Source organism: Pleurodeles waltl, chromosome 1_1 (assembly GCF_031143425.1).
Source record: "Pleurodeles waltl isolate 20211129_DDA chromosome 1_1, aPleWal1.hap1.20221129, whole genome shotgun sequence".
In the NCBI taxonomy this organism is placed as follows: domain Eukaryota; kingdom Metazoa; phylum Chordata; class Amphibia; order Caudata; family Salamandridae; genus Pleurodeles; species Pleurodeles waltl.
In genome coordinates, this window is record NC_090436.1 from 1,003,559,980 (window position 1) to 1,003,575,402 (window position 15,423).

Sequence of the window (15,423 nt, forward strand, 5' to 3'; positions counted from 1 at the left end):
AGAGTCTAAAGAGATGAGGTGTGAAGGGTGGAGGTGTATAGAAGCAGTAGGTGGGATCAACACTGGACATCCTGGGTGTTAAGCAATCCAAGCATTCAGGAGCCCTGTTGGTGGGGTCCTAATAAAAACTCTGGACCCCTAGATGTATTTCTGAACAAATGAAGTACTGCATTGGCAACAGAGAAGACGAGCTTACATGGCAGACGCCACAGAGGAGGGAGGTTCTGGCAGGCGCGCCGCGCTATGCCGTACACAATTAGACTGGCTGGTTGGTGCGCTGCACAGGGAAACGGAAGTAAATGATAGGGCATATCCACCCCTTCCCCCCTCCCCCGCCAAGGACTGGGCAATATGCCCCAGTGTCTGAGTAGGCTATGTGGCAGCCCCGTGGATAGTGTTAACAATGGTTTAGGATGAGCAAAAACCCATACGTATGCCTTAGCACTGAAATCATTCCACAGTGTAAGTACTGTAGGGAGAGAGAGCACATTGCAGTAAACCATTTTCATTAATCAGGATTGTACCTAAAGAAGAACAAAAATGAATAAAGAATAACATAACTCTAAATAATGCTCTACACAAATATACCTGCACCAATTATGCAGACTGCGCCTTGCTGGACCAAAGGCGCTGCCCCCCGACCGAGATGTAATTCAGAGTGAATGTGCACGCTTCTACAACGCTTTCCATGGGTCCAGTGATGAGCGTACATGATCATAATAAAGTGTCATTCATATAGGTCAATTTAATACCATAATTCTATTGCTTCCAACAATTATAAATAAGAGATGTGTTACTGCTGTCTGATTAATTGGTAATCATTTTATCTATTTTGGAAGGATGGAAAGCTGACTCAGCTTTGCCAAGGTTCAGCCTCATAACCTGCAGGTCACCCCATATTTCAGTGGCGAGTGTTTAATTCACCGACCCATCCTGGTGCCTAGTTGTGATGGTTACGAAGTGTGGCTTCTCCTTGGGACAAGGCAAAGGAATCAGGATACACAGGGGCTTATTTACAAGCCTCTTGCATCGATGTAACGTCATTTTGTTTTACGCTACAGTGGCGCAGAACAGTCCCCCCCCCCCATGCCATATTTGCAAATTGGTACAATGGTACCATTTGCCAGTTTGTAAACCCTGCACCAGGTATAATGTATGCAAGGGAGGCGTTCCCCCACTAGAAGGCCCGCGAGAATGGCGCAGTCAAATCCATAAGATTTCACTGCATCATTGTAGCATAATTTTTTACCGCCTGCTCAAGAGCAGGCGTTAAAGTGTCGCTAGGCTGTTTTGAAATGGCATCTATGCACTTTGCTGGACTAGAGTCCAAATTTTTGACGCTAATCTAGCAAAGCGCCACAACAGCATCAGAAATTCTAACGCAGCTGTGCTTATAAGAGCCATGGTGCGCTGTATTGTATATACAGTGCTACCATGGTGTCATTAGGGGGACGCAGGGTGGCGCAGGGTGGCGCAAGCAAACTGGCACATCATGATTAATGCACCAGTTTGTGTAAATGAGGCCCACAGTGCTTAGTTTGTGAAAGAAAGATTGTTTGTGTCCGGAGTTCCGCCCAGTTCAGAAGCTGATGCAATTGAATTTCTGTGAGCAAATACCAAAGCTGATAGTTCTATTTCACTACCACTTGCAGGTTTCTGCTTTATGATAGTGATAGTTTGCTGTCTTTTTTCTACATCTTTCGAATCTGTTGGTTTTGCACTCAGTAAATATGTGTTATGGGGTACAATAAGTGCCTGTCCCCAACTACCAGCTCATGTTACGCACCGAGGACACAAAATCATTTCCCCCTGTTGATAGTGGTATAGAGTACTTTGGATGACAACCTAGTGCAATGGAGGTAAACTCCTTAACCGAGGAGAGCGAGATACTCAGTACCACAGGTATGTCATCTAAAATATCACAAAATGTGTAGGCTAACACAGAGAAATGATGCAGAATATCCACAGAGTAAAGAACAGTAATGACTGTAGTTACTGTTTTAACCACAATGCTAGATTCTTATACTCTGAGGCACTCGCTTACAAGTTGGCAGATGCAGGGCATCCACCAAACAACAGAGGATGCTCTTTCCACCAATCTCACGGTTCCCCTCCCCATTCAGAGATTGGTGAAGTGCAAGTTTTCAACAGTGGAGCATCAGCTAGCTCTGCCGTTAGAAACATCTGGCTTTGTCATTAGAAACTCTGGATCTGACAGCCCATCCAGAACTGGACCAACATGATTAGTTGCAATCATATCCTCCTTTTTACAGCATGGCAACTACCACTGGATTTCTCTGCTCTGGACTGTTATGCTAAGGCATGATGGTCCTGGGTAGGAACATCAATCAATGGCCATGTTGCACAAGGACAAAGTTCCCTGTACATCACCACCATTGCTTTTATATTTATGTAAAGTGCGCCGGGTATGCTCAGACATGGGTCGCGGGCTCACTATTCCACTGGATTCAAGCTAGCCTGACTGATGAAGGGTGATACCCTGAAACTGGTCCGAGGGTTCCTGTTTTCCATCCAGGGAGGACCTGGCCTGCCAGTTCGGGCTGGACTGTTCCCATGGGGAACAGGGTCAAGATTGATTTGCATATATGGCGGGCTCCAAACTGCAGTGGCATGATGAGCAAAGACTTTGATGGATTAAACACAGATCTGTGACTGGGGGTGAATGTTTGATTGGTTCTGCATTCCATCCATCATTTTTGTTTGTTTGCTTTTGTCGCCCTAAGTGCGCCAGGTTTGACCAGACGCGGGCCCCAGGCTCATTATGCCACTGGATTCAAGCTAGCCTAACTGATGAAGGGTGATACCCTAAAACCAGTCCCAGGCTGTTTGTTTCTGGTTGAGGGAGGACATGGCCCCATGGGTAACAGGGTCAAGACTGATTGGTATATATCTGGGTCAAAACTAGGGTGGCATGGTGAGCAAAAGAATTGATGGATTAAACCAAGGTCTGTGATAGTGGGTGAACGTTTGATTGGTTCTGCATTACGTCAATCATTTGTGTTTATTTACTTTTAGAAAGTGGGCATTTTTCTGCTCTCACTGCCCTACAGCCTATCTCCAGTATACATCTGGGCTGGGTTAAGTGACAGCTACATTTGTGCATTCCCTTCAGACACCCACAACAAAGGATACTTAGCTGGATCTGCATTCATCTGCATATTGATGGGCCTTCCTTGGGAGGCGGTTGGGAAGGGCTTCCACTTACATTTCAAAGGGTAGAGGCCAGAGACCTTACAAAGGGGCTGATTCCCCCCCACTGATAGCCTAGAGCAGGAGCTTAGCTAAAAGCGGGGCCTGTGCACTTCACAGAAGCCTTTTGAAGTCATCCCGAACATCAAAGGCACTTTTTAAAATAAGTAATGGGTCTCGACCCACTAAAATCAGTACACTTCTGGACTCAAGGAAACTCCGGTGGAGTAAAGACTACTGTGCTGGGGGATTACCACTTTGCCGTGCTTTACAGTGTCAAGGAACTGCTGCCCTGCCTTGCTGAGCTGCCTTGATACCTGCTGATCTCTGCCCTGCAACGCAAGACTCAGCAATCACCCCCAGAGTGACTCTAAGGTTTGTCAACATGCCCCCAGTTCTATGCCAGGTCTCCGGGACATCAAAGACCTCAAGTGTAGCTTTGCTGCAGATTGCCACTCCCTTTTGCTCAAGATTTCAGCATGGCTTTTTTGCAGCCCGCCACTCATCTAACCAAGATTTCAGTGCAGCTTTGTTGTGGCCAGCTGCTCATAGGACTTCAGTGCAGTCTCCCGGCAACCTGCTGCCCATCTCACCAGGGCATAAATCCCCTGGGCATGGCCAGTGGGCTGGGGGGCATGACTCCTGTCTTTCCTAAGACAGGAGTCATGTCCATGGGGTTGTGCGTCAAACAAATGACGGTAGTTAGTTTAGAGTCATTTATTTTACTCTAACCAGACTAGCGCCATTCTTTCACGCACAACCTCCAATTATCCCTACGTCTCCCCTACCCAGTTAGCGTCATTTATTTTGACACTAGCCGGGCCTTAGCGCCGACTGGCGTCCTGGAATGGCGCTAGCTGGCGCTATACTTTTGACGCAAACTTGCTCTAACGTAGGTTTGCATCAGAAAGTATAAATCTGGGCCAGAGTGCTTAAGGTAATATCCTTTAAAAGTGAATGCCCATTGGATTTTTGCCATCTTTGGACTTGATCTACTCAAATAAATACTCTCTATTTTTAATACACCCCTGTGGAGTCCTTTTTTGATGTGTCACTGTGATTACTGTACGTGTGTTGCACAAATACTTTACACATTGCCTTCTAAGTTAAGCCTGCCTGCTCTGTGCCAAGCTACCATAGGGTGAGCAACAGTTAATTTAGTTTGTGTATTTGACTGCCCTGACTAGGACTATGGTCCGTACTTGGACAGGACGTATACCCCTGCCATTTAGCAGCCCAGTTTCTAACATACATGCATTAAAAAAACAAAAAAATCAAAAACGTCATTACACCTACATTATGACATAGACATATTTTTGATTATTCATTTGAAAGGATAGATACCACAATGTGATAATTCATAATCTCCCTACATTAAAGAGCAGTTCACTTATAAAATCTGGCTTAACTCTTGGTAGCTGTGGACCAAAGCAGTGGCTTTTCTCCAGAGAAATGTGTGTTATTTGATTGAGCAGATCAAAAAAATAATAAAATAATACTAAAGTTACAAAACAACATAATTCAATTCCCAAATTAGTTTAGTAAAAAAGGAGGAAAATGTAAGTGACAAAGTGACACAAAAATGATCACACTCAGATTAAGGGAACAAGAGATATAAATGTTTGATGTTTTAAGACAAAAAGTACCAAGAAAACACAAAGCACCCATGCAAGTCAACAGTTGTGATTCACCGGGACCCAGGGGTGATTTCACTTTGATGCTAATGGGGTGTTAAGGAGGCAATTTCCCCCATGATATGTACAAAATGGCCCAATGCATGCACTGCGCCACTTTGTGAACCCTTATGCCACATTATGCCTGCGCCAGACATGATGGATGCAAGAGGGGGCGTTTCCACGCAGAAATGCCCAAACAAATGGCACAGTGAAATTTACTAGCTTTCACAGCACCATTTTTGGCATCATTTTTAATGCTTGCTCAGGGCAGGCATTTTAATGATGCACCCATAATCTCCTACGGGCCTCCCTGTGCTTTGCTGGACCAGTGTCAAATATTTTGGTGCTAGTGTAGCAAAGAACCTCTATAGCACCAGCAATTTGACGTTATGGTTGTATTGTGCACCAAGGTGCGCCGTATTGTAGATATGGCGCACCAATGGTGGTGTTAAGGGGGTGCAGGTGGGCACAAGAAAAGTGGCACATCAATGTTAATGCACCACTTTGTTCTAAATATGCCCCTAAGTGCCTCATTTAAAGCTTTGTGGGATGAGAGCATTACCATATAATGGTGCTGCTTCTGCTGTGCCAAACTTGCGATTCCATCATTACAATTAGGGTCAGTGAAACTGTAGAATTTCCAACAGTGGAGCCTCAGCTGGCTCTAATGTTGGAAACATTTGACCTAACGGTCCTTTAGCCAATGGGCTACCAGGTCACAGTGACAGACAGCCTGCTCTACTTAGATTCCCGAATAGCAGGTGTGGATCTCTAATTATGGTGTTTTCTCTGAAAGGGGAGTGAAAGCAGGGCATCTACCATAACATAAGAAAACCCTTTTGTCATATTTCTGAAAGTCAATCGCCTCCAGTGTTCAAGACATATTGCCAGTTTCACTCGAAGGCTGATATTTTGAGTCCAGGTTCCTGCTGAAAGCTTCAGTTCGGCACTAAAATGTTTAGAAGGGGGCAAAGCTCGGCTCTGTGGCTGCCAATGTCTCTTTGTCCTGGGTCCCAAGTTTTACCTTTGGACTTTGTCACTCTTTTGGAGCTTGAAATTCCTCTGCAGAGCAAAGTGGAAACCTGTAACAGAGCACAGGTACATAAGGCTTGCCATCTTCAGGGTGAATTCCATGCCTAGTCTTTTACTTCACAAAAAAATGTTTGAACGGGCTAAACCTGGCAACACTGCAATCGAAGCATGATTTAATAAACACTCTTAGGCAGGAGATTTTTGGAGAACAAAGCATTTTATTCCAGCTGGAAGGACATATTAAGCGAACCTCCGCTAATGCATGTCTAACAGTTCATCAAGAAGCATAGGCAGATATACCTTCCTCACGCAATGGAAATTTCCAGGCAGAGCATACAGAGGAACAATAAGCATTCATTAGTAGTCCATGATAGCTCTTCCTGGCACAGCTGAATTGGCAACCAATAAACAAACATTCTTCCCACTATAGATTCAGCATTTAAATACACAAGTCTGAGACAAGAACACTGTGGGGATCAATCCCAAGAATTCTCACAGCACAGGAAAGTCCAGCTCTGCAAAATACAATTTTACAATTCCCAAGTTTAACTGATTGAACATTTGGTCGTTTTAGTTTAAGACCTTTAGGATCAATTACAGTATGTGAACTTGGCTTTTTCCAACGTGAACATGAAGATTATAGCATCAAGATCATGTTTTCTTATGCTATATATGAATCTGCACACTAGCTACAGGTGGTACCAAGCAAGTGGTACAAATGTTGGCTAGAATCACTCTCATTGAATATTAATGAATGTTAATTACTTTTGAGAGACAAGTTAGTGTCAATAACAGCCTATATTATGAAGTCTGAGGACGTTTTCTCGCCAATTTTGAAGATGAATTGGTGCGCTTATGGTGAGCAAATCTTTTTATCCTTCAGCTTCAGGTAGTTAAATACATTTTGAGAACAGAAAGAGTTAGTCACACAGTATATCATTTCACTGCTAAGGTTAGATGTGGAATACTCATGGCAGATTGCTATCATATATTTTGTTGGATTTAGAAACCCTTTCTGCCCTGCAGTCATAAATACCCAGTTTAGTGACGAAAGAGAGTGCAGATATCTAGTGTTTCTGTTTTCTGTCTTATTCCAGTATCCTTTTACCAATTTGAGTATTGTCAAGCATATTATATTGTATGTGGTCAGTGGTGGTTGTAGGAAAGGGTGGAAGAGTGCATCAATCTGGTTGATTCAGAGTTGAGGCTATTGCTTCCTGACAGTAATTTTTTTCCAGCCCTCCGAATTTTCAATGATGATCAAGTCCAAACTTTTTTCATATGCTGGAAAGCTTCCTCCTAGTCACTCTTATAGCAGATCTTTAGGTGAGACTCATGGTCCAAATCCCACTCCAGCAAGCATTACAGCAGCCCACTATCAACTGGATTCCTATTTTTTTTTTTAATCCACTGAGGCTATTTGCTTCTAGGCGCTAGTTTCATTTCTAATCTTTAAAACTTCGTTTCTCTGTTTCCTACATTGGATTCTTGTCATTGTGGTGTCATTTTAAAGATAGAAATATTTTCTATTTTTATAAATTGGTGTTGGAGTTTTATTGTGTGTTGTCTCTTACTTATTTAATGTATTGGTGTCTCTAAATGCTTTTCGCACCTGCCTCCTAAATTAAGTCTGCCTGCTCATTGCCAGCTTCCAAGGGTTGAGCAAGGGATTAATTGACTGAGGCCTTGACTGGACTTTATATTGTGAGTGTGGCCTAGTTACTAGAGGTGGATATCTACCAACCCCTCCTAATAAACCACCTTCCAACACCGTGCACTGCTGAAAAAATCCACCACATCCAGTTTGCACCATTTTATTGCTTTTGCTCTATTCTCTATTTAACTCTTGGGAGATTAACCCTTAACTAAGTAATGGGCTAATAGTTTAAGTGAAGCTGTTGATTATCTTACCTAGTGCTTGGAGGTCTTAGGGTAGCCGTGCACTTTATAGGATCCTACACTAAGGGGGCGTGCGCGAGCCGCCAAACAAGATGCCCGCCTGAATTCGGAGCTTCGCGCATCGGCGGATTCGTTTTGCACACAGGAATCGTTTTTATTGATTTAATGGAGTTTTGAACATTTGCATGTTTGTTGAAAGACTTGGTGAGCAGTTTACTGTTTTGGAAGCCGTCTTATTCCTTTTTTTGTTTGTTCTTAAAATGCTTTTTACATTTTACCTCATAGGACGGCCATTTTAAATCTCAACTACTCATTATTATCGGTGCTCATCTGACTGGATTATGACTTTTTTGTGAGCAAATTCCAATTTCCTTTAACTAACCCTTCTTCTTTTTGCTGTTCCATCAATAAATATTCTCCTTTTTGAAGGCTTTTGACCTTATATGGGCAAATTAAAGAAACCTAAATCTTTGTCACATCAGCTCTCTTCCACTGATAAACTCTCACAATTTTTAAAGCATCTTCTCCTGCGTCAAAGATGTCTTCGTCATCTTCTCTGTCTAAGACTTCTCAGAGTACTTCTTCAACTCCTCATAAGAGGATTTAACAGGATCCACCTTCACCAGTGAAATCTCCTTCACCGATTTCTCTTGAACTTGTGCTTGATGAAATACGCGCACTGCGTCCTTTTATTGACGAAACCAACTCTCGGATGCAGAATTTAGATAATAAGTGGTCTGAAATGGAAGTGAGAGTTTCAATAAGTAATCTAGAGTTTCTTTTAGTCAACTTCGCCATCCTAAACAGGAAGGTGGTGCCAACTTTCCTGATTTTCGACTTTACCATAAATCTTTTTGTTTGCGTCAAGCTTCTAGATGGATTGCCTTGTCAGGTTCTCCATTCACCCCTTTATGGCTGGATATTGAATGTTCTTTTCTTCTACCGTTTTCTCCTTGTGAGGTGGTCTCTTTTTCTTATAATATTTTGGTTATCTCCTCACCGCTTCTTAAACATACTTGTGCTCTTCTACGTTTTCATTATTTATCTCCATCTGTCACTTGTTCCTCTTTTTTGAACTCCCCTCTTTGGCATAATCATCTTATAACTATCAATAAAAAGCCTCTATTTTAGAAATCATGGAGACAAAAAGGCATAATATGGGTCAAAGACTTATTTTCCAATGACACTCCACTTTCATTCTCACAATTCCAACTTCTTTTTAACTGTCCTAACTCCTTCATGCCTAAATATCTTCTTCTTATTAATAGTATCCTTAATATTTTATTTTCATTGCAAAATTCCCCCTCTTCTGCGGAGTTGCCATCTTCTTTGGCTTCCTTTCTTACCTCTTTTCCTACGGCATCAAATATCTATAAACGTTTTCATTCTCCTATTTTGACAAGACCTAAATCAAAAATTGAATCTCAGTGGGAATTGGATTTGGAATGTAGCTGGACTATCCGTACCAGGATATGGGAATAGGTCATATAAAATATCTAGATCAGCTTCTACTACACAATAATTGTTTTTTCTTTATCACAGACTTTATTTTACTCCCTCCACCATAAGTACATTTTCTGTCTCTTCAGCTTCATATTGTTGGTCATGTGACAACCTAAAGGGAGATCTTATGCACATCCTTTTTGAATTTCTACCCACTAGCTCTTTTTGGAGGAAAGTTTGGCCTCAGCTCACCTCCATTTTCCATTTGCGAACCCCATTATCTCCCTCTGCGCTCTTCCTAGGCAGTTTATCTGATGATATTGCTTCAGAAGATGATAACTTAAAGTTGTTAGATCTTATGTTAGCTTTAGCTTTTCAGCAAATTACCCTTAATTGGAAAGATTCATCCTATATTTCCTATAAAGCTTGGTGGTATAACGTGTGCCACAACCATAGGCTTGATACTGCATTTACCTCTTTATGCTGCCCTTCCATTAATAGAGATCTGTACTGGTTACCTTTGACTACTTATCTTGATGCTTCTGCTTGCAAACCTATTAACTGTACACTATCTGAAAATTTTAGGCCACCGTAATTGGTTTGCTTTCTCTATGATTGATTGATTTTAATTTAAATTTAATATATACTTTTAATTGTAGCTAATGCGCACCAGTTTTTAATATACATTGTACCTCTTTTCTTTTTATTGGTCTTGTTCCTTTTATTGTTTCCCCTCACCCTTCTTCCCTGTTTATCACCCCTTATATTTAAAATGTTGAACAGCTTTTTTCAGTTACTTCTGCATTATACTGTTATCTTTGAGATTGACATTTGTATTGTTACTGTGTGATTAATATGTATTTGATTTAAATAAAGCTGATTTACCTTAAAAAGATCCTACACTAAAATCCTAAACTAAACTCTTCAAAAGTGTTGCATACCAAATACCTCTCAGTGACGCATGCTAGAGATTTCAACTTAAACCCAAACACCAAATCAAAGAGTCCTTAGGATTTAGAACTTCAAAAATGCAATCATAGATTCAACAGTTAAGGTTTCTGACATGACCAGTTGTAAGTGGAACATGTTGTGCAACTAGTAAGATTGGGTTAAATATTCAATGGACAAAGAGGCATGCACTGGCTTCCTGAGGTGATTGTATATCAAATTACTGCAATACGCAAGTGAAATATATTCAAAATAGCTCATTCAAAGAACATTGGTGAAACTTGAAGAGAGCAAGCCAGGTAATCCTTTGTTGCACAACAGTGATTGACAGTGTTGGTGATAAAGGAGCTGTGATTCAGAATAGTGTTGATGCTCTTATCTGTATGTTTCCGTGAATATTCATAAGCGCTCCTGAAATGGGAAAATAAATTAGATTAATAAAAATTGTAAATTAAATATTTGCATTGATCATCACAAGCTGAATCACGTAAAGTTTACTATACAGTTGCCAGTATCATGATTTTATACCTTCGCACCTCTCAAAGGCTGCATTGGATGTTCTTCTTTTTGCTACTCACTTTCAAGCAGACTTTCAGCCTTAAAGCCCCAAGAAAAAAATTTAACGCAGCTCGCTTGCAGCATAGTAAAGCCTGAAGAAACAAACAAATAAATCATAAAATAAAAAACCTATAAATCCGTTTTTCATCTCACTTTGTTGGATGAATCTGTTTTCAGTGCAGCAGAACCAGAAGTTGTCTTGAACAGGAAATGCAAGTTTAAGAAGGGCCATTCTGCAAATACTTTTATTCTGTACATTGGACACAGTGACGCAGAGTGCAGAGGCAGCTGGGTGTGGAGCAGGGCCGCTTAGAAGCCGCCGCTGGAAAGCCGCAGATGGAAAGCCGCTGGGAAGCCGCCAGGAATGCAGGGAGCAGCAGAGGCCGCTGGGCCTGGAGCGCAGAGCGTGGTGCTGGGCCGTGGGGAAGCCGCCGCTGGGAAGCTGCCGGGAATCCACAAGGTGTGTAGAGGAAGAGGAAGAAGAAGGTGGACCGTTGGCCAATCAGCTCCGAGATCTAAATTGCAACATTTCCAACCATGCTTTGTGCCAAGTCCACGAGGTAGAGAGAGGTAACCTTGCGAATTCCATCCTGTGTTCCCCCATGATAAGAACAAACAAGAGAGGGAAACATCTACTTAATCTTCTTAGGAGATATTATTGTATCATTGCTAATGGAAGGTCTCCCTCGGATTCCCCCTCTTCCTTTACGCAGGTTTCCGTGGGGGGAAAGGAAATATTAGATTACTTTGTGTTAGGTTACTCCTCTTTCTCTCTGATAAATGTTTTAAAGATTATAAATACTTCTGTTAGTGATCACAACTTGCTTTTCTTCTCATTTGAAATGAATATGCCAATGACAGGGGACCAGGGGTTGGGTGGGTTAATCCCGATCTTCAATAAAAAAGACAGGGAGGACCCAGTGGGATCTCAGTGGGATCTAAGGCATATTCGAGACCTTAGAGATTGTGGTCGCAGAGCTGGATTACTGGGGGAATGAATTGCAAAACTTTGCAAAACTTATGAAGCAGCTGTTAATTAACTCTTCTTTCAGAGCTCCTAAAAGTAGACACAAGGTGTTTCTCGTCCATTACTTGACCTGAATAGGGAAATAAATTGTCTGGTTAGGATTCAGTATTTAGATTATTCATCTGAAAGGAACTCCAGGGGGGCACTTTTGAAAAGGAGAAGGACGCGCTTGAAGACCCGTCTCGCAAGAGACTCTTGGGGCAGGCCTTGGATCCACCTCAGCGAAGCAGCGGTAAAGGGTCAGGCTAGATGTTTGTGGTCATTGGTCGGCAAAGGCTAAAGGTCAAGATTGCGATCTTCCACCGGAGCCATAGCTGAAGCTCGTTGGACTGTATTAATTGCCACCCCTTATGCATCAAATGGGATTGCATTGTTCCAGCTTCCCGAAAGTGATGGGTTACATTCCATTGTCTCTCCTTCAGTAAAAGAGATAGAGCTGGACATTCGATCTATGTGCCTCTCCTCCGCAATGGGTCCTGATGAACAACCCATTTCGGTAATAAAACAGGATATTTGCTCCGGGAGTAAGATCTTATTTATGGTTTTTAGAAGGTGCTTTCTCTCCAGAAGTATTCCAGTCTCCTGGGTCAGTAGTATTATTCTGCCTTTATTTAAGAAGGGCGTTCATAACTGTCCAGCCAACTATCGGCAGATCGACCTTCTGGATGCAGTGGGGAAAATCTATACTAAATGTCTGCTTTCCAGAATTACTGCTCGGGCAGAGGAGAAAAATATTATTCCCCTGGAGCAAACGGGGTTTAGGCGTAATCACAGAGCTATGGATAATATTGCAGTGTTACAAGTCATCACAAAAAATTATGGGAAAGTAAGAGGTGGAGTGGTCTATGCTGCGTTTATCGACTTTTCAACAGCTTTTGATGAAGTGGATAGAGATTTGTTATGGAGAAATCTGGCTAGCTTGGGAATGCCTAATATTCTTCTTGAGCTAGTGATAGAGCTTCACTCCTCCGCTTGGTGTAGAATACTTTTAGGGGGGGATCAAAGTTTATCCCAAGAGACACCCACTCTGAATGGACTAAAAAAAGGATGTCTCTTGGCACCTTTGCTCTTCTCTTTATATATTTCAGATCTTTCCTCTTACCTCTCCCAGAGCAAGGGTTTTCCCCTGCAAATAGGCGGGAATTATGTTGGCTGTTTACTATATGCTGACAATATTATAATTTTCGACTTAACCTCCGAAGGCCTAAAGAAACATCTCCAGTTTTTGTCACAGTACACTGAGGCCTACTTTTGAAAGGTTAATGCCTCAAAAATAAAGGTCCTATGCTTCCATGGAAACAAAAAAATGAAGTTTCCCAATTTCCACTGGTCCCTAGGTACTCAAAAGCTGGAAATCATGAACTCTTACATGTTTTTGGGGAAAATAGTCTGTGGGAATCTAAGTAATAAAGCCCACATAATAAACAACAAATCCATAGCTGGTTGTCAAGCAAGAGGCTCAGGAGCCTTGTATATGGCCACTGGAAGAAGGTATTTTGCACACCTTTTAGCAGTCTATCAAGCAAAAATTCCAGCATCCCTCCTTTATGGTTTGGAATTCATTGTTTTCCCCAAATGCGGGTTTCTGAATAAGTTGGGGTAAAACCCTCAGAAAACTTCTGTCTGTTAATGCAGCTATTTCTGTGGCAGCCTTGAGGCTGGAACTGGGTTTAAGATGTTTAAGAAGTGTGTTCATTCAGGGATTAGCAGGGGTTATACACTGGGGTGCTTGCCCCGCAAGGAGTGAGGATAACACTTTAAGGGCCCTGCTAAGGAAAGAAATTCTGGTAAACAATAATTTCAGGTATTCCTTCTGCAAAAACGTTTCCTATGCTCTAAAATGGCTGGAATTAGACTGCAATCAGGTCCTGGCTATTTTCCCCTCTCAATTGAAAATTGGCTTGAAACAGGTCCTTAAGCTTTTGATTGGACATAGAGAGTTGTGCAAAAAAGAGATCTTTGTAAAACTTTGCAGACTCCTTAATAGTAAAAAAGCATGACCTTACATTACATGGACTCTACCACATGAGGTTAGGCATTTTTGGATGCTGCTTTGACAGGGATTGCTACCTTTGAATGCGCTCCTGGTGAAATGGCATGGTTCGGCTGAGGAGTGTAACTTCTGTTTTGCTGAAACCCAAGACTTAAATCATATTCTATTTGTCTGACCATCCCTTGTCTCATTTCGGCATAAGTGGCTAAAACCCATTTGCCTCCAGCTCTCCATGCTGTCTGTACCAGAGTTTGTCCGACCTGTGTATGATCCTCCCAATGAATTGTTCTGTTTTAGAATTTTTAACTTTTTAAAATGTTTCTTGTATTTATTCTAAGCATATGCATTGTAAAGATGGTGTTTTGTGGTGCGTTGTTTCTTAAAGAATTAGGATAGTGGGCGTTTTGAGATTTATTTTAATGTAAGGCGGGAGTCTTATTATGATTCACTTCATGGGTGGATGGGTAAAGTATTTGATTGTTTATGTATAGATTTAATTTTTTATGTCCTTTTTATATGGACCTTATTTTGAGTTCCTAATCATAAATAAAATAAACTAACTAAACTAATACTTTCTGCATTAAGGACCTTCCATCAGAGGTGAGACAAGGCTGTCGAACTGAGTTGCTTGAACTACTTGCTAAGGTCTAGAACAAACTAGGCAGCTTCCATCAATCGAAGAAAACATTAATACTGTTGTCCTCTAGGCCTATATCTTTCCCAGACCGTTCTGGCCTGTCCAGTGTCTTATCCACATTCCAGTTTTACTCTTTCAATTATTCCCTGATTTATCCCTCGCTTCTTTGATTCCACCCTCTGTTCTGTGGTTGGTGCATTTCTTTCTCTTATCCTTAAAAGATAGTTGAATATACTACTCCTGAGCCAGGCTCTTATCTCATACTCCCTCCAATCTAAATTGTGACTTCTTCTAAGAACAGCTCAGAATTGCATTTCACTTTTTGTCTTGCTTTATTTTTAAAGGTATTGTAAAGAATCATATACAAACCACAGGGGCCCCTTGGCACTATAGAAAATGATATCCAGTAGAGGCAGTTAAGTGCCAAAGCAGGAAGTACTCAGAGATTCATTGGGCCTTTATTTAGGAACAGGAAAGTCAATTTTATGCTTTTGCAACAACATGTTTCCACACTTGCGCCCCAAGTATTAGTCTGTTTAGACTGTTATGCAATTTTGACATACAGACTAATGTCACAAAAGTGGAAATATGTTTTAAATGTGGAAGTTGTAATAGAGCGGATGGGATATCCCATCCGCCAAGGTCATAATCAGGTTCCCTAGTTCCAAAGTTGGCATCTCTGGCCCTAACACAACATCCACTCCCATGACGTGGTTGGCATTTGAGTGGTACAGAAGGGAAAACTAATATTGAAGTGGGATTATGAACCTTAAAAAAAAACAGAAGGCCCTATGGAAACAAAGAACATAATATATATTTCTGTTTTTTTTAATTACCTCCATCATTTATATCAACACCCTTACAAGTAAACAGCTTTCAGTACTGGAGTTTTGGTTGTTAGGAAACACTGCTTCTCAGCAGTGTGTGCAGCATCTCACTCTATTTAAGGTCTGATCACAAGTCTCCATGGTAAATGCCACTCCTCCTGATTCTGAGTCCC